Here is an 18,427-nt window from a genome sequence, read left to right as displayed (position 1 = left end):
GTACACAATTGTGTTTCACTAACTTGAGTGAGTGTTTTGAAGTGACAAAGAAAATTGATTAAGCCAGGCGGTGAATGTTGTTTATATGGACATTCAACAAGGTTCCACAAAGCAGACTGGTTAGCAGGGTTAGATCACATGGAATGCAGGGAGAGCAAGCCATTACAAAACTACTTTGAATGTAGGAGACAGAGGAGGATGATTGAGGGTTGCTTTGCGGACTGGAGGCCTGTGAGCAGCAGTGTGCTGCAGGGATGGATATTGGGCCCTTAAATAAATGACTTGGATGTGAATATATGAGATATGGTCAGTAGGTTTACAGAAGACACCAAAATTGGAGGTGTAGTGGACAGTGAAGAAGGTTAGTTCAGAATACAACAGGAACTTGATCAGATGGGCCACTGGAGCAAGGAATTGCAGACTGAGTTCAAATTAGATAAATGTGAGCTGTTATATTTTGGAAAGGCAAATCAGGGCAGGACTTATGCACTTAATGGTAATGTCCTGGGGAACATTGCTGAACAATGGGACCTTGGAGTGCAGGTTCATAGTTCCCTGAAAGTAGAGTCACAGGTAGGCAGGGGAGTGAATGCAGCATTTGGTACGCTCCCCGTTATTGGTCAATGCATTGAATGAAGCTGTTGTGATGTCATATTGTGGCTGGACAGGGCACTGATGAAGGCCCTTCTGGAATTCTGTTTTCAGTTCCAATCTCCCTGTTCTTGGATTAATGTTGAGAAACTTGAAAGGGTTCAGAAAACATTTGCAAGGACTTTCCTGGGGTTGGACGATTTGAGCTATTGGGAAAGGCTGAATAGGCTGGGACTATTTTCCCTGGAGATTTGGAGGCTGAGAGGTGATCTTATAAAGTCATGAAGGGCATGGATAAGGTGAGCAGTCAGGGACTTTTTCCCAAGTTCGGTGGCTCCAGAACGAGAGGGTACAGGCTTAAGGTGAGAGGGAAAAGATTTAAAAGGGATTTAAGGGGCATCGTGTTCATGTTGAGGGCATTGCAAGTATGGAATGAGCTGCCAGAGGAAGGGGTGGAGGCTAGTACAATTGCAGCATTTAAAAGGCGTCTGACTGGGTACTTGAAGAGGGAGGTTTTAGAGGGATAAGGGTGTACCGCTGGCAAATGGGACTCCATTAACGCTCTCCGTTAATGGTCAATGCATTGAATACAGAAGCTGGGACGTCATATTGTGGCTGGACAGGACGTTGATTAAGCCACTTCTGGAATTCTGTTTTCAGTTTGAATTTCCCTGTTCTGGGAAGGATGTTGTGAAATTTGAAAAGGTTTGGACAAGATTTACAAAAACGTTACCAGGATTGGAGGATTTGGGCTACATGGAGGGGCTGAATAGGCTGGGGCTATTTTCTCTGGAGAGTCAAAGACTGAGAGGTGACTTCATTGAGATTTATAAAATCACGAGGCGCGTGGATAAGGTGAGCAGCTGGCATCCTTTTTCCTCAGGTTAGGTGGGTCCAAAACTAGAGCACATGGGTTTAAGTTGAGAGGGCAAAGATTTAAAAGGGATCGAACTGGCAACAGTTTCAAGCTGAGTGTGGTGTGTGTATGGGAGGGGCTACCAGATGAAGTAGTGGAGGCTGATAAAATCACAACATTTAAAAGGCTTCCAATTGGGTACATGAATAGGAAGGGTTTTGATGGATACAGGCCAATAGATGGTTAATGGGAATTCATTAGTTTAGGATTCCTTGTTGGCACAGACGAATTGGACCGGAGGTCTGTTTCTTTGATCTTAATAAATTAAGATGCATTCCTCTCTTTTGTGCAGAGCTAGCTGAAGCACAGATAATTATCCTTGGAGCTGAGAAGGTGAAGCAGTGATTTCGATCTTGTGCAGATTTGGTTGCAAGGTCTTGAATTTACAGAGAGAGAGAGAGAGGAATTGTTAACACTGTCACAATTTTTAGTAACTATTTTCAAGTAATTGGCAAATAATACAAGGTGAAAATGTGAACGCTATTTTACTCAGTAAGTTCTGAGCATCTGGAACAGTCTGAACGACACAGATTCAGCAGGTATTCTGAAACAGACTTGGAATTTTACTTTTTAAGGAAAGATTTGGGAGGCTATGGGCTCATGGGAGGGGACTTGGGACAGATTTGCAGCATCTCCAGAGAGAGAGAGAGAGTACAGCCCCAATGGGCTGAATAGCCCCCAGCCCATGTGCTGGGTGATACTGCTCTATTCACTGTGAATGATGAAGTTCATCCCAGGGCAGAGAGAGGGAGGAGCCAACCACTCATGACAATGGTGCCCGGCTGATTGATGGCAGCTCCAGACCAATAGGAGGAGAGTCTGTGTGGTCCTGCAGCCAATGGGAGTGAATGAGGGGTGTGGCCAGCAAGACAACACCTGTCCATGAGCTGTGCAGGTGCAGTGTCACTGGGTGGGGGTGGGAGAGACAGCAGGGACTGGGACAGAGGCTGTTGGACCTGAATTACAAACTCCCGGTAAATTAAAACCAAAAGAACTGCGGAAGATGTAAAACAGAAACAACAACCAGGAGGGTCTGGAAAATCTCAACAGGTCTGGCAGCATCTGTGAAGAGAAATCAGAGTTAAAGTTTAAGATCCGGTGTCCCTTCCACAGAACAGATGTTACTGAGGAAAAAAAGTCAGTTTATTTGCAGAAGATAGTGTGGGGGGAGGATATAAGGAGTAAAGGTGGGAATAGAGTGAGAAGAACGGTTGGATAAAGGAGTGGATAACAATGTGGCTGGGGGAGGGTGACTAGCTGTTAATGGAGACTGTTAGTGGCTAACCATAGGTAGTGTGTAATGACAGGCTGTGAGGACAAGGTCTGGTGTGTGGGGTAGGGGGCTTCGACATGGGGTTCTTAACCTATGGTTAGCCCCTAACTGTCTCCATTGTAAGCTGTTGCCCACCTATATCACTCCACAATTGGAGCTGCCGAGGACACAAACCTTTGGAATATCCTCCCTAACCCCCTCTGTCCACCTTAAAGATGTATCTAAAAATCGTTCTCTTTAATCAACGTTTCCATCATCCGTGAAGCATTTTAGGAGATTTGTCAATGTGAAAGGCTCCATACAATGCAGGTAGTTGTTGTTATTGTCTGACATCAGGAGAAACAGGGATGAGCCCTCTCTCTCTTATACCTGATGAACAGCAGCAAAAGCAGAAAGCACTGAGCATGCTCCAGCCCACAATGGGCCTCGGATTATTGATGTTAATGGGGGAACGGGGGCTAGAGGTGCTAGTTGTTGCTTCAACCAATCGGAGTGAATGAGGGGCGGGACAATACTCAACCACGTGGTAAACTTCACGGACAGCACAGTGTTGTTGTGACCAAGACATTGGAGATGTGTGAAGGTACAGGGCAGAGGGAAAGGAAAGACGTATTGACCAGAAAGAGAAGGAAATTTTCACGGTATGGAATGAGAGGTTTTACAGAACGTAGTGCACATTGCAAAACACCAATTTGAAAATCCCAAATGCTGCACCATTTTCCCTCCCTATAATGCATTTTACACTCCCTGAAATATCAACTGTTTCTCCCTCCACAGATCCCAGTGATCGGTGCCAAAGCCCCATTGCCTGTGGAGAGGGTGATGTTTGATTTCCCTGTCCAGCTGCAATTCATGTGGTGAAGGTGCTCCCACAATGTGGTTGGGTAAGAGCTGTTATAGATTATTCACTCAGCGACAGTGAAGAGTTGACAATGTATGTGCAAATCAACAACAGTTTGTTTTTTTTTAAGTTTATAATTCCACAGAAATACTATTGAGAGCTTCTGACATAAAGCCACAGATTAGGTCAGGTGATCAAAAGAACTGCCAAAAAAACAGGTTTTCAGGAATACCTTAAAGGAGGAAAGCAGGTCTGAGAGGGTTAGGGTGGGAATTCCAGACAGTGTTGCCTTGGCAACAGTAGAAACAGCCAGATAGGTGAAGCAATGAATAAACACATCATTGGGAATCTGAAAGAAAATGAGTTGTCGGGGTCTCACAGGTTGTGTGGTGCAGGGAGACAGGGATGTTCACAGCCAGGAATTTCATCAAGGGTGAGAATTTTAAACTGTTGCTTGTTGATGGATGAACAAATTTTGGTACAAGTGAGCACTTGGACAGTAGGGTTTTAGATACTCTTGAGATTGAATGTAAGTTGAATGTGGGAGGTTGGCAAAGAGTGTGTTTGATAACGAAGTCTGGCGATAACACAGGGATGGACGAGTGTTTCAGTAAATGAGCTGAGACTAGGGTGGAGTTGGGTGACGTCACTAATGTAGAAATAGTGTTTTTGGTGTTAGGCTGCGCCTCCTCCTCACCACTCCCCCTCACTAAGTCACAGATATTGTTCCTTGTTCTATCTGTCTCTCTTTTCTGGTTATGTCCTTCTCTCCCATTCTGCTACAAAATAATATTTGACCTCACCGTTGTTGCAAACACCTCCTCCATCTCCACTCTCCCTTTTCTTTCTGAATTCCTTGTATTTGGTGTCCCTCCAGGATCTCGCCTTGGTCCCTCCTGTTTCTCACCTACATACTGCCAGGAGGTGACATCGTCCAAAAGCACCGTGTTAGGTTTCACATGTACACTGACAATGCCCAGCTCTCCCTCCCCATCATCCCTCTCCATTACTCAGTTATCAAACTGCTCATCACACTCCCACTACGCAATTGGCTGCAGTTTCCCCAATGAAACATTGTAGTGGTTAAACTCATTGCCTTCAGTTGCTATTACAAATTCCTTTCCCTTACTGCTAACTCCCTTCCTCTCCCTGGGAACTATCTGAGATAGAACCATACTCTTCACAATATTGCTGTCATATCTGTAACCCCAAGTTGACCTTCTGATCAGACATCTACACGATCACAAACACCAGGAGTTCCAATCTCTAAAATGTTGCTTGTCTCCACCTCACCCCAGCTCCATTGCTACTGAAACCCCTGACCCGTGTTGGTGTTGCCTTAAACTTGACGAATCTAAAACAGAATCCGTGATTCCGTGACTGACCCAAAATCTGCTTCCAGACTCCCTCATGATGGGAAACATCCTCTCAGTATTTACCCTGTCAAATTCCTTAAGAATTCTACATGTTACAATGAGATCACCTCTCATTCTTCCCAAATCCAGTGAGTGGAGTCCCAACTACTTCAGCCTTTTCTTAAAAGATAATCCCTGCGAACCAGGGTTCATCCCAGTCAGGTTTCTGTGAAATGCCTCTGATGAAATGATGTATTTCCTTAAATAAAGGGACCAAAACTTCTGTCATTAATCCCAGATGTGGTCTCACTTCAATTCATAAACTTCATAAAGTTCCTCTCAGGTATATACTCCAAACCACTCCCTTTAAACTTGCACTGATGTTGAAATGCTCAGCAGGTCATGCAGCATCTGTGAAGAAAAATCAGTTAAAGTTTCGGGTCTGGTCATCCTTCCTCAGATACGTTAACTCTAATTTCTTTTCACACCTGCTGCTAGACCTGCTGAGCTTTTCCAGAAACTTCTGTTTCTCTTCCTGGTTTACAGCATCTTCAGTTGGTTCGGTTTTCATATCCTTTAAACTTGCCATCTCTCCTTAGGATTTGTCATTTCCACCTTGGGAAAAAGATTCACATTTGTTTGGTCTCCACTACCCTGGGAAAAAAGAAACCATGACTAGTCACCCTATCATTGCTCCTTATAATTTTATAAAGTTCGATAAAGCCACCTAAAGTGTCCAGTGCTGCAGAGAAATAGCCTCAGCCTATTCAGCCTCTCCCTATGGTTCAAATGTTCCAATACTGGCAACACCCTAGTAAACTTTTCTGAACTCGTGCAAGTTTCCCAACATCTTTCCTGTAACAGGGAGACTGGAATTGAAAGCAGTCTCGGGATTCCAAAAGTGGCCGAGCCAATAAACTGTGCAACCGAAACATGATCTCCCAACTCCTATCCTCACTGCACTGCCCAATAACAGCTAGCATACCGCACACCACCTTCACTGACCGGTCTACCTTCAACCACACTTTCAAGGAACTATCAACCCACACTGCACGGTCTGTTTGTTTGTCAACACTTCCCAGGAACTTTTCTTTGAGAAGTTGAGTCCTATTCTGGTAACATCTTTCTGAAATGAGGGAGACTACAATTGAATGCAGTATTCTAACACTGGCCTGACCAATGCCCTACTCAGCCACAACGTGACCTCCTAACCCCTATACTCAGTGACAGAATCCCCACAGTGTGGAAGCAGGCCTTTCGCCCCATGAGACCATACCAACCATCGGAACAGCATTCCACCCTAACTCTGTAACCTACCATTACCCAAAGCTAATCCAGCTAACCTGCGTGTCTTTGGATTTGTGGGAGGAAATTAAGAACACCAAGAGGAAGCCCACCCAGACACACAGGGAGAATGTGCAAACACCACACAGACAGTGGAGTCGGACCAGAGTCCATTTATTGACCAGCGCATTCCATTAAAGGTCAGTGTCCCAAATGCCACATTCAGCACCTGATCTCCCTGAAACCCCACTTTCCAGGAACTATGCAGTTGTTCTGAGCCCTTCAGAGGGAATTAATGCGAGGAGGAGAAAACAGGAACAGGGTTGAGTTGTAGATCAATAAAATAACTCTCCATCTTCCCCCTCTGTGTTCCCCCCCGTCTCCCCACACTCTGTCTGGTTTCCCCTCCCCCACCCCCGGCGGTCAGTCCTTTGTTGCGCCCCCCCCCCCCCCCACCTCGTCGGTCGCACTCCCCTGTTGGTCTGTCCCAGAAAATGTTGGTCTTTCCCCCCCTCTGTCAGTCGCCCCCCTGTCGGTCGCACATCTCTTTTCCCCCTCCGTCTGCCCCCCCCCCCCCCCCCAACCGTCGGTCGCCCCCTCTGTAGCCCCCGTCTGTTCCCCTCCCCTCTAATCCCGCTTTCTGTCCTCATCCATTTCTGTGCCTCCCCTCTCTATCCCCCCTCTCTGCCCCCACCCATTTCTGTCCCAACCCTCTCGATCCACCCCCTCTCTGTCTACCCTCCCCTCCCAGTCCCCTAGTTCTGTACTCCCCCCTCCGCAGGGAAAATATCTTGTCTATTTACCCTATCCATGCCCGGCCTGATTTTAAAAAATTCTTTCCACTCACCGTTCAGCCTCTGATGCTCCAGGGAAAATAGCCTATCCAGCCCTGGCAACATCCTATAATTCTTTTCTGACCCCTTTCAAGTTTGAGAACATCCATCTGATAGGAAGGAGACCAGAATTGCATGGAATATTACAAAAGTTGCCGAATCAATGTCCTGTACAGCCGCAATATGACCGCCCAACCCCTACACTCAATGCTCTGACCAATAAAGGCAAGCAGACCAACTGCCACCTTCACTATCCTATCTACTTGCTGCTCTACTTTTAAGGAACTATGAACCTGCACTCCAAGGACTCTTTGTTTAGCAGCACTACCCTGGAACTTACTGTAAACTGTAAGTCCTGCAAAAGTTTGCTTTTCCAAAATGCAGCAGCTCGCATTTTTCTAAACTGAACTCCTCAGCCCATCACCCATCTGATCCAGATCCTCTTGTACTCTGAGGTAATCTTTTTCCCTGTCTACCACACCTCCCATTTTGGTATCATTCGCAAACTTATTTACAATACCTCTTATGTTCACATCCAAATCATGAATGTAAATGGTGAAAAGTAGTGGATCCAGCACCGATCCTTGTGACACTCCTCTGGTCACAGGCCTCCAGCCTGAAAAGCACCCTCTGCCTTCTACCTTCGGGCCAGTTCTGTATTCCATACGATCTAACCTTGCTGACCAGTCTCCCATGAGGAACCGTGTCAAACGCCTGACTGAAGTCCATGTAGATCATGTCCATGCTCTGCCCTCATCAATCCTCTTTGTTACTTCTTCAAAAAACCTGAGTCAGATTCATGAGACATGATTTCCCATGCACAAAACTGTTATTAATATCCAGGATTTAACTCTGTACATCAGGGTCTGCGTTACCCAGTTATAGGTGTTAATATTCTGGATGAAGTTCAAGTACACCAGCATTTTGTCAGTGACTATGTATTGAGTCTTGTTAATGTTACCAACACAGTTGAGTTCCTTTTGAACAGTAGTCCCCGTATCCCTTGCCCACCAGGAAATGGTGGCAGTGTCCTTACCTCTGGACCAGGAGGATCGGGCTCAGAGTTGAGGAACAGCATCTTTGAAGAGGATGATTAGAAAACCTGCCCAAGCCACCAGGCCATACTGTCTCCCAGCTGTCCCTGCCTGAGCCTCCAAACAGAACCTTCCTGTAGTTTCTCTCCTGTCAGACTCTCCCATTGCTCAGTTTGTCCAGGATCCCCTCCTGCTGCTGCACTGCTCCTGTCCCTCACTGACCTGTCCATCCCCCAGTGTCCTCCACATTCATTCATTGTTTGCAATCACATTACCCCAGTTCTCCAGCCCCACTCCTTCCCGTCTATAGAGAAGAAGACGGGAAGGTTAGCACTGCTGCCTCACAGCACCAGGTACCCGGTTTCGATTCCAGCCTCTGGCAACTGTCTGTGTGGAGTTTGTACATTCTCCCCGTGTCTGAGCGGGTTTCCTCCCCCAATCCAAAGCTGGGCAGGACAGGTGAATTGGCCATTCTAAATTGCCTATAGTATTAGTTACATTAGTCAGGGGTAAATATAGGGTAGGGGAATGGGTCTGTGTAAGTTACTGTTTGGAGGGTCAGTATGGACTTGTTTGGCCGAAGGGCCAGTTTCCATACTGGAGGGATTCTGATATATTGGGCAGCAGCTGCTGTCAATCTCCCGGACTCCTGTATGATCGGGAGCACGTGCTGTAGGAGGGGAGACCAGTGTATGGGCTGAGTGCTGGCCTATTGTGGGAGTATGCACAGTGCCTGGGAAGGAGGCTGTGGTTGTGAGGGATTAATCTGTCATTGGCATCTTCCTCCCTCTAGGAGCAGGACCCAGGGGAATGGCCCCTTTCCTGGTACCCTGACATGTGATCAGACTATCAGTGGTGCAGCATTTTGCAGAATGTTATCAGAACTCTTTGGTGAAGATTCAGGGTTTTTATGGAAAGTGACAAGGATGGACCTGCAATTAGAGTTCTAATCTGGTTCATTTTAGTAAGACGGATTTTGGCCAGAGTGTGCAGGAAGCAGTGTATATGGGGAGAGAGAGTGTGAGAACTGGGTGTGGAGGGAAGGAGTGAGGAGATTGGTTTGGATTTCAGTTCACAGAAGAAAGAAATTGTTAGACTGAGAGTTAAAACTTTGGGGAACAAGAAACTACAATTTAATACTATAATTGTCTTACAAAGATCCATCCTGTATTAATGTGGTGACTTGTTTTCTCAGTTGTAGGATACTGAAAGGGTGGATTTGTGGATGAGAAATTCAAATTGAACTTCATGTTCAGATCTGATAGTTACTTGATCCGTGCCGATCTGAATATTCATTGGCCTTTTCATGTGGAAGGAAAGGTGTGTATTCTGTCCGTGGGTGAATATTTCAAATGTCAGTGTATCTGGAGAAAATATTGAGGTACTGCCAAGTCCATGTTACTGTGGTGACTTTCAGGCAGCATCAGGTAACTCCCCATCTGTCTGATGTAAAGCTCCCTTTCTTATACCTTTGTGGTTTGGGACTTTGAATAGATTCTGTCTCTCAGTATTATCTCCATGGCAATGGCAGTTAGAAAGTCTAGTTCAGTTTAGCACTTTGTGGTTAAAACCTACACCCCTCCCCCCTGTGGCTCCCTCAAGTATCTGACAGGCACTTCAGTTTCAGTGGGGCTGTCTATCAGGATTCTGATATGGAGGAGCCGGTGTTGGGGTGGGGTAGACAAACTTATAAATCACACAACACTAGGTTATAGTCCAACAGGTTTATTTGGATGTACAACCTTTTGGAGTGTGCTGTGATTTGTAACTTGATCAGGATTATCTCCAAGATAACAGTTAAGTACTTCAACAATTACAGAGGCCATATGTTCCCCACACAATAGGTTCTTCTCTAGCAGTGTAAACTGCTATTCTGGCCCTGGGGATAGCTACTCATCACTTTTCTCCCCCAATCCCATCTGGCTTTCTGTTGATTTTTAAAGTTTTTTTCTAATATCCTAGTTTCTCCGTAGTCTTTGCCAATTTGTATGCCTTCTATTTCAATTTGATAGACTCCCTTATTTCCTGAGCCACCCAGGGCAGATTATGCCTTTTCCTACAGTCCGTCCTTTTCCCTGATATATACATTTTCTGAGCACTTTGAAAAATTGCTTTGGTATTCCCCCACTATCCGTCAACTTTCCCACGGTAAAGTCTTTGCTTCCAGTTTACATTAGCCAACTCCTGCCTCATCCTATTGTAGTCTCCTTTGTTTAAGCCCTGAATTTTAGGATTGGATCTAATCTTCCAGCTTTCCAGCTGTGTTCTAAGTTCAACCAGATTTATCAGAAGTCTTTTATCAGATTACGAGGTGAGGCAATGTTTCCTTGGTGTTGTGCAGTTCATTGTCAAAGACCTTCGCTGTGTAATAAAGTACAGGATGGATATTCACAAGAGTATTCTGGACGCTGTGAATGTACGATGAAATCTAAAACCATAAATCACTGTCTCCCCTCAGTTTAAAATTGCAAAATCATTATCTCCTACACGCTTCCTCACTATCTAAGTTTGGAACGCTAATCCACCTGACTGTCCTGCATTTTCCAAAATCTCCTTTGGTGAATGTGGTGAGTTTTGGATGCAGCTTTCCAGTTATTACCGTAAGAAGATGAGCACTGGGCACAGGAGAGGCAATGCAGCCCTTCGAACCAGCCCCACCATTTAATACGGTGATGATTGAGCTCACCTCGGTCTCAGCTGGATTTTCCCACCTGCTCTCTCTCACCCTTCATCTCATTGCAAATTAAACATCTGTATCTCTTCAGTAAATCTGCTCATTGTCCTGGATCCACCGCATTTTGAATAGGGAATGCCACAGATTTGCAGCATATTGAGACAAGTACATTCTTCTTCATGAGAATAGAATAGATTCCCTACAGTGCAGAAACAGGGTATTCATCCATCGAGTCCACACCAGCCTATGATGAGCATCCCATTCAGACCCACCCTATCCCTGTAACCCTGCATTTCCCATGCTTAATGACCTAACCAGCACATACATGGACACTGTGGGCAATTTAGCATAGGCCATCCACCTAGCCTGCGCATCTTTGGACTGTGGGAGGAAGCTCGAGCACCCCAGGAAACCCATGCAGACATTGTGAGAACGTGTAAACTCCACGCAGTTGCCTAAGGCTGAAATCAAACATGGGTCCCCAACTCTGTGAGGCAGCAGTGCTAACCACTCAGCTACCTCTGCTTAAAATCTGCTACCCTTTATTAACCTCCCCACCCCGCAATTGGCGGAATCTGTTCCTTCAGAAATCGGGTTGTGGAAGCAGGTGTCTCAGTGAAATCCAGTAACAGCCCGTGTATGAATGGAGATCCTACACACAACACCCTCCAGCCCACACTTTTCATTCACTATCCAGAAACATGTCTCCAGTGGCTTCATGGGGACGACAACTCCCACAATCCCTGAGGCAGGGACCACCCGTGTGAGGGGAAGCCCAGAACTGCACATGTACAGAATATGGGCAGATTTTGGAGCATGTGCTTTGGGAAAATTAGCGGAAAGCATTTGACACTGTGGTTCCTCCTCCAGCCAATCAATCAGCTTGTAGTATTGACGGGTTGGGGGTTCAAAGTGTCACCACACCCACATGGGACCAAGTTTCATCCCCAACTTGTCATAATGCTGGGAATCGACCAATGGGAAACAAAGAAGGATCTGACTCATTCTCCCAGACTGAAGGTTCCTCTTCTGTCCAGGACCTGCTACCAGTATTTCTGTTTTCTTTTGATTTATTCTGCTGTTACATTATTGACTTGCAGTAACTGAAGTGAAATGGAGTAAACCCAGAAAGGGTGCAGTCTAACCAGGACAGGAAGTGGTGGCATGGATCTGTTTATCAGTAACTCCATGAGAATGGGGAGGGTGTACATTAGGGACAGCAGAGGCAGAATGCTGGGGGAGAGTAAGTGAGCTGGAGGGTTACAGCTTTTGGGGAAGAAAGGGGAAAAAAGATATTATAGAGAAACTAGAATTGTCTGCTCTGAATTTCTAACCGGTACATATTCCTTTTTACAGGGTGCTAGACGGTGAAGATTTGCAGACTGAAATCTCAAACTCGTATGCAGATTGTGATTAAGTTAACCAGCATTTGAAGAACCAAACATGGAGAATAACTTGCCCAAAATTCTGCAACACTCTCCCTGACAGCATTGTCGGTCTTTCTGCGCCAAATGGACTGTGAATGGTTCAAGACAGCAGCTCACTACCATCTTCTCAAGGGTAACTAGAGATGGGGAATAAATGCTGGCTGAGCCAGTGATGCCCATATCCTGGAAATGGTTTCTATCTCTAATTGCTGAGTTTGGGGAGAATGTGCAAACTCCACACAGGCTGTTGACCAAGGCTGGACTCTAACCTTGTACCTGGTGCTGTGGAGCAGCAGTGCTATAGAGCAATTTAAATCAAAACAGATGACCCCTGCTCATTGCTGTTTGTGGAGAATCATTGCCCAGAGAGACATCCTGAGATTCAGAAAGAGACAATATGAATTCAATCAACTCCTGCCGAGTTAATGTGATTAACAACAACATCAATACTCCAACAGTGTTATGAGACTTCGTACCTACTATATCATTTACGATTTTTAACCATCTTCAATGACAGCCATAATACTCTGACCACTTTGACAGAGTCACTGCTAGGCAGTTCTAATAGTTATCGATAGATTGAATCTAAACAGAATGCCCCACAACAGGAAGTGCTCTGACACTCAATGCCCGTAATTCAAGGTCATTTTTCTAAAACCACTCGCGTCTGGCAATACCATTGAATGTATTTTATACAGGAGTCTTTCAGTCTCAATTGTCAGTTCCAGTCCATGAAGCAGCCAGTAACATGCCAGTGAATTGAATTCTAACAGCAGCATTGCCCTGGCAGGAGAGATTGAGGAGCTTGAAGCTGTCTTCTCTGGAGTATCTAAACATGAAACACTTCAAATGAACAAAAATCTTCAAGAGCTCGATAGGACAGATACAGGAAGGATGTGCTCCGAGGCTGGTGTGCCTGGAATAAAATAAGCACTAACTATGGTATCTTTACCCAGCATCCCCTTTAGCTGCATCAATGTTGAAGATTTATTTGCTGCCTAATTCAACTCTCTTGATCACTCCCATTTTTCACTGCTGTAATGTTGATGACTGTGCAAATGTATAAGATTTAATTTAATCCATCCCAAAGCCTCTCTGTACCTGTGTCTCACTTGTGTTCACCGAGACACTCATTCAATCTGACCTCTTTACAAACCCTGCTCTGATATTTCCTTAGAGGGCTCAGAATTAATTATTCACAGAATTGTTACTATACAAAAGGAGGCTGATTGGCTGATCAGCTCTCCAAAGGATCACCTCACTGACTGCCATTCTTCTCCCTTTACCCCATAAACCTTCCAATAACACCAGCGAGTTCACAACTAACCACAGCGATTGGATTGTTTTGTTTGTTCATGGGATCACGGCATCACTTGCTGGGGCAGCATTTGTCATCCATTCTGACTGCCCAGGAAATGGTTCAGAGTCAACCCCATTATTCAGGGTCTGGATTGACATGTCGGCTGGACCAGATCAGAATTAACAGAGTTTCCCAGGCACAATGACATGAAGAGTTGATTTCTGGTCTATTATCCTATTTCAGAAATAATAATGAATAATGTTTGCAGTTGAATTAAAAGTGCAAGACCAAAATGGGTTTTATTCTGATTGAGCCTGTCCTCCTGTGTCTCTCAGTTATTATTGACAATCTCATCCCCCCGCACCAGAACCTGTGACAGAGAGTGTTACAGAAACAGCAGAATGGTCAGCTGCAGCTGGTCACCTGACCGGTCACTGGACCCAAAGGTTCACTCTCCACAGAGGCTGCCAGACCTCCTGAAAATTTCCAGCAATGTCTGGTTTTGTTTCCGATTTCCCAGCATTTGCAGATGGTTACCTTTTCAATATTCATCTTGTGTGTTGCAGGAGTTTATTGATGATTTTGGAGAGTTTTGAAAATTGCAAGTTAGACCACAAATTAGCCATGATCTATTGAATGACAGAGCAAGGCTGAGGGGCTGAATGGCCTCCTGTTCCAATGAAAGTTGTCCATCTGCAGCTTGTGGCAACATTTCCCCTCACTGCTCACTTCACCTCCATGTCTAACACACTGTTACTGACTGAACAAACCTCCTGTGTTTGAACTAAACCATCTAATGTTCTGTAGCTCCCTCTCCTGCCACCCGGGTTTAACTCTCACCATGGAATGCTGTCTCGTATTACTGCAGGAATGCCTACAAGGATTAATCCTGGAGTCTATATCCCCTGGGATCCACAAACCCCATTTATTTCCTTCTTCCTATTTCATCCTGGCTACTGAACTCTCGGTTTCAATCCAATCTCCTGTCATGCTCTTCAACATGCCCATGTGGGTGGACTAGAGGCAGCTGGGATTTAATGAAGGGAAGTGGGGATTAGGCGGAAGCATGAGGAGAGGCGACAGCAAAGATATTTCTCATTGTAACGGCAGAGTTTCTCCCTGACACAGAGTGTGGTGAGGCACCTGAGTTTGTGGGGGGAGACAGATTCAATCAGGGATTTGGGAAAGCACACAGACACTGACTGAGCTGTCCATCTGATTGTTAACTCAGACAAAAAGACAGAAAGAAAGAGGCACATTTAGATAGCACCTTTGATGATCTGGGGCAATGAAACATGCTTCCAACCCAATGATTTCAACCTCAAATCTCTGAAAATACAGACACAAACCTTCCTACTTGTACCAGGCTGTCTCTCCAGCGTCCTTTATTTCTTGAGAAAAGAGTTTTGAGCTGTGTACCCTACACACTACAGACCATGTTAGCACGGCCAATCCAGCAAACCTGCACATCTGTGGGAGGGTCACAGATTATGTCTGAGTGCTCAGGATTATGGATGAAGGCTCACAAACACTTGAATCTGACGCAAATGCTTTTTTTTCCAAAATAAAATCTGGGGGAAACTGCAACCGGAAAGATTTCCGATTATCGCTGGAGGAAGAGAATTCAAAACTCGTGCCATTGACCCAGGGGGTGCAGTGAAGTCACAGAGGTCTGGGAACCATCAGAAATGTAACAGGTTGTGAGCAAGGTGGGGGTGAGACAAGGACAAAAAGTCAGTCTGTCACTCGGGGGAAGGCAGAAGAGATTAAACAGCAGAAATGGTCGTCCCTCAAGGCCACGGGGAATGGAGTTAGGGCTGGGAAGGAAACCAGGAAACAAGTTGAGCAGCTGCCAAAGAAATACATTGAAAAAAACAGATTATAACAACATAGAGGGCAGAGTTCACAGTCTGAAATTGTTGCTGTCATTGGTGAGTACAGAACGCTGTAAAGCCTGGATCGTTCTATTACAGCCAACACATACAGGTTGGACTAAGTAGCCTCGATCTGTACTGTAACTTACTGACAAATTTAATCTGAAGTTTGGAATTCAGGTCGGATGATATTCATAAATTCTCAAATTGAGTTTAATATTCTGGAGAAATGTCAAATAAATCGCAATGATCCCATTCTGTAGACTTTAGTCCATAGCCCTGCATGTTCCAGGGTTTCAGTTACATCCATGTCCTTTTATTCTAATGTGATGCTGGCTACTGCCTTTACCACCCCATCAGTGAGTTCCTGCCCCCCACCATCCACTCCCCTTTATCTGAGAATTAGTTTCAATCTAAAACCTCCAGTTTCTGACCTCTCTGTTATGAATAGCTCCTTCCTAGTCACTCGATCTGGATTCCTCAGCATCTTATCACTTCAATTAAATCTCAGCTCATCCTCCTCGGAAAACATCCCCAACTTATCCAACCTTTCCTCAGAGCAGACATTCTGCAATCATGGAAACATTCTGATCAATCTCCTCTGTACCCTCTCTGGTGAGAACACATCATCGTGGGGACTCGGAGTGAGTGCAGTACCTTAACCATGGATTAACTCGTGCTCCTGACATTTCCAGTGTCACCTCCGTGTTCTTGTGGTTGTCGCTGATACAAGAAGTGTTCTGGTTTTCCCACATGGAACTGGATGTGCCCTCCATGGGGCTGGGATTCCCTACCATTTGTTAACTAATCCTAAATTAACTTCAGCTTAAAACAAGATTATCACTTACCCAACAATCAACTTCTTTCATTATTCTCAAGTTACTTTTTTAAAATTATTACTATCTAAACACAACAGGCTTTAATTTGCTGAACAAGTATTCAGGTATCTTCTCTGTTAGAATTACTTGAAGATTATTATCTTCAGCTACATTTGGTGAATTGAACACTGATTGTAAATATATGAATATCAAATGGATTTGAGTTTGATGATAATTAATCTAGTCTGACATTCATGTTGATTAATATCAATATAAACAGCAATGAGGTTGATTCATACCTGCCATCTGGGCAATTAGGGATGGGCAGGAAATGCTGCCGGGCCAGCGATACCCTCATCCTGTGAATGAATAAAGGAAAATAAAAGTCTCTACCCAGTGTGAATGTGTACATGTTCCACAATGCTGTGAACATTCCCAAAGCTAAGTTCTCTATACGCAAAATAACTTGAAGGACTGCCAATACCATTGTTCATTACTTGGTGTGACAAGAGAAAAAAAAGTCCTTCAAGTTGTGTTTATGAGTAAATTCATTGGTGTCTCAGCAGGATGGCTGCCTGAGTGAATCCCTTACCCTCCCCCCCCCCCCCCCCCCACCCCCCCACACACACACAGAGCAGGTGAACAGCTTCTCCCCCGTCTGACTGGTTTGGCCCATTTCCAGGTGGGAATGGGTAAAGAATTCCCTTCTGGCATTCCCCACATTTCCAGAGTCTGTCCCTAGTGTGGCTGCACTAGTGTTTTGATTTCAGATAAGTGCTGGCAGACTGTTATACACACCATTACGCACCCCACCCACCGCCCCCTCCCTTCCCCCCTCCCAGAACCCAGTATAAAGCAGTAAAACTTTATCTCCTGCTGTGGAAGGACAGCCTGTGTTAGACTGAGTAGGAACACTGAGCAGATTTACCTCAATGACAATTTAATCGGTGACCAGAGCAAGTTAAGCAAGTCCACATAAAATGCATTATAGCACAGAGAGAGGCCCATCAAATCCAAGCTGGCTCTCTGTAGCAGAATCCAATATTCTCATTCCCCATCCGTCCCCCAAACTCTGCAATTTTATTTCCCTCGGATCTGATCTAATTGTTTTTATCAATCATTCATCTTCTCTGCTTGCACCACCATAATAGGCAGCATGTTCTGCATATTTCCAGCCAATACAGTCAGCAGAAACACTTGCTCATATCCCGCTGTATCAAAACTTTACATCTGATCTTAATTCTTGTGCGATCACCTATTGAATACAGATATGTTTTGTCTGCTATATCTAGGTGTGTTATAATCTTATATAGCTCTATCAAAAATATATTCAACTTGTTTAATTCAAAGAAAATACAAATTTCTTCAAATCAATTCACTGAGTGCATTTTCTTCATCAGTGAACCACACCAGTAAGTCTGTACTCCACACTCTGAAGATCACTCATATCATTCAATATTGATGTCTAATTTGTTCCACAAATCCAGACGAGACAAGTTTTCTGCACAACAGCAGTAGTTTTATTATTGGACAGCTGGCGGGAGTTTCAAAATGTCTCTAAAGTAGCCGAGTGTCTACTTGCAGAGACTGTTCTTCGTGAATCTCTGCCTTACCCACAGAGACAGTATATTTAATAGGAATTAGACAAAGGCATATCAGTCACATGGGCGATTGTCATTACATAGTTTAAAGCAGGTAATTATGACCTTACAAAGCTTGATGAATGGCGATGTCCTGTGGTAAAGTGTGAATGGATGACAGAAACTGATTATCGTATTGTTCATGATTATGTGTTGATGGGAAGAGATTAAGGCAGAAGGGTTCTTCCTTCAGTAAATGGGGGATTCACTTACCTATGCTAATATGGAGGGGAGGTAAGACAATGGGAGCGGGAGGCAGTTTAACAGGGTTGTGCCCAGGGCTCTCAGTCTTGTCTGGAAAGGGCAAATTCCTCTGTCTGGGGTTACGGGGGAATCCACATGTGTGGCTGCAATGCGTTCTATTTTGAAGGTACAGTCCGCCTCCCCCTACTGAGGTGTTCTGTCTGTATTGTAAGAGTACAGGCCTCGTACTGTTACAATGCAGCAGTAAGGCTTTTGGCAGGAGAATGTTTAACCCTTGAGTCGCCAATGCATCCTGAAAGAAAGCAAAGTATGGAACTGACCCCTCTGTGGTATTTTAAATTCCCCATTCTGACCAGGAATCTG

General features: G+C 44.9%; 1 long non-coding RNA gene across 2 annotated transcripts in view; it reads left to right on the top strand.

Annotated features, from left to right (window-relative positions):
• Positions 1-13,775, top strand: part of LOC132810416 (uncharacterized) — a 34,042-nt gene extending 20,267 nt beyond the window's left edge. Inside the window, exons 5-6 of one of the 2 annotated variants that reach the window (XR_009642812.1) lie at positions 3,558-3,664; positions 12,158-13,775. This is a non-coding gene — a long non-coding RNA (uncharacterized LOC132810416). Of the gene's footprint in view, positions 1-3,557; positions 3,665-9,322; positions 9,381-12,157 lie in introns of those variants that run through there. The other variant, XR_009642813.1, reaches the window with a different exon arrangement.
• The last annotated feature ends 4,652 nt before the right edge of the window (positions 13,776-18,427 follow it).

Source organism: Hemiscyllium ocellatum, unplaced genomic scaffold (assembly GCF_020745735.1).
Source record: "Hemiscyllium ocellatum isolate sHemOce1 unplaced genomic scaffold, sHemOce1.pat.X.cur. scaffold_1706_pat_ctg1, whole genome shotgun sequence".
NCBI lineage: Eukaryota > Metazoa > Chordata > Chondrichthyes > Orectolobiformes > Hemiscylliidae > Hemiscyllium > Hemiscyllium ocellatum.
This window is presented reverse-complemented; position numbering and strand designations above follow the sequence as displayed.